This window comes from Echinops telfairi, unplaced genomic scaffold (genome assembly GCF_000313985.2).
Source record: "Echinops telfairi isolate 266 unplaced genomic scaffold, ASM31398v2 ScPeMD7_7468;HRSCAF=8506_0, whole genome shotgun sequence".
NCBI classification, from domain to species: Eukaryota; Metazoa; Chordata; class Mammalia; order Afrosoricida; family Tenrecidae; genus Echinops; species Echinops telfairi.
Window position 1 is genome coordinate 61,884,246 of NW_022111369.1, and position 1,789 is coordinate 61,886,034.

General features: G+C 43.0%; 1 protein-coding gene across 1 annotated transcript in view; it reads left to right on the forward strand.

Moving 5' to 3' along the window:
* ATP10D (ATPase phospholipid transporting 10D (putative)) overlaps window positions 1-1,789 on the forward strand; it is a 144,008-nt gene that overhangs the window by 22,575 nt on the left and 119,644 nt on the right. The gene's annotated exons all lie outside the window — the stretch shown is intronic.

Consider the following 1,789-nt stretch of genomic DNA (forward strand, 5'->3'; position numbering starts at 1 on the left):
GCCTTCTGCAATTACCATTCTTCACAATACCATCCAGCCTTTGTTATGATCCAGTTGAAGGCCTTTGCACAGTTAATAAAACATAAGTAAACCTATGCTAGTCCTCTCTCCTTTCAGCCGGGACCACTCTGACATTAGCAATGATGTCCCTAGTTCCATGTCCTCTTCTATGTCCAGCTCGCATTTCTTGCAGCTCCCTGTCTGATGTCCTGCTGTAACCATTTTTAAATGATCTGCAGCACAATTTTACTGCTTGATTGCAGTGGGCTTGGCTTTTGGGTTTATCTTTAAACATTCTAATTCTCTTTAAATAGAACACAGAGAAGGCTATGTAAGTAATCAGGAAGTCCCCGGGAGTGTAAACTGTGAACATACTTTCCCACTAACTGAAAGGTTAGATGTTTGACTCCACCAGAGAAGAAAAAAAGGAAATCTATTTATGATACAAATCAGCTATTGGAAACCCCCAATGGAGCTCAATTATATTCTGTCAATCCAATGGCAACTGCTGTAGTTAATAATCTTAATTATAATTATATTTCCTTTTCACTAGGCCTTTGTTAGAGATGTTTTCAGATATTTTCATCACAGAGATTCTCTCTACTCATCTGTGATGTCTTCAACTGTGAGACAATATTTTTACATTGCTAGGGCAGCAAAATGCCCAACTAGTCTTACATTTCTATCTTTATTATATTGTGGCATCCAAAACCCAAGATAGGAGAGCATAGAAAGGCTTTCAATGGGGACAAAGGGCCTTTGAAACATAATCCTTTCCCTGATTCCAGACTGGTCCCCCTGCCCCACAAGCTCTCCCATTTTATCTGAGCAACACCACCAGCACAAGAGAGGAGATGGTGGTCTTACATGCCCACCTTGCCGCAAAGTTTAATAGATGATGATGTGAACGTGTGGATCATGTATGTGATGTAAAGGAGGTAGTATTGTGAAGCAGGCAGAGGGGCAGGAGTGGAGCCAGAGCAAGGGCCAAGTGGAGAACTTGAGAGTGTGTAGTTCACACACTGGGTTGTGGGTTTGCCCTTGCCTATCACTGGTGCTGTTGTTGTGCAAGAGCAGCCCTCAGAAACACCTTTGGCACTCTCCAGGAAGCCCAAGTCAGGAGGTCGTCGATAAACTGTGTTCTCAAACATGTGGCTCAGTTTTTCCCTCGCTACTCTCCCTGCCTCTGTTCTTCCTCTTCCTCCCGTCCCAAAGAAATCCTTTAAACATCCCAAGAAAATACAGTTGCTGGAGAGTCCCAATTTACGACCACCCCATATATGTCAGAGCAGAGCAGAGCTCCATAGGGCTCACAGTGGCTGTGATATTTCATAAATACATCACAGGCCTTTTGTCCTGGGTGCCTCTGGGTGGAAGATGGAATTGAACTGCCAGTCTTTTCTTCTGTAGACATTTGCTTAGCCATGTGTGCCTCCCTGGGACAACCTTGAATGGATGCCCCTGTAAATGTCACAGCAGTTGTCTCAACTATTTTTTGATTATTCCTCATCTCCTTCCAACTCAGTATCAATTCTTTATGTTACCAGCTAAAGACTACAATATGGTCTCAACCTAGTTCCCTTCTAAATTTCACCTTCCGCCTTAAATTGAAAGTGAAACTCCAGTCAAATGAAGCCCTTTTTGCTATTCAAATGGACACAAGGTTTTCCATACTCCTTGCCTTTATGCAAAATATGAGAGTGCTATTCTGACAGACATGGGGTTGCCACTTTAAGATGTGGCAACTAGCTTTATCTCCATAAAGGCTGCTCCTTTCCCTCCTTCTTTG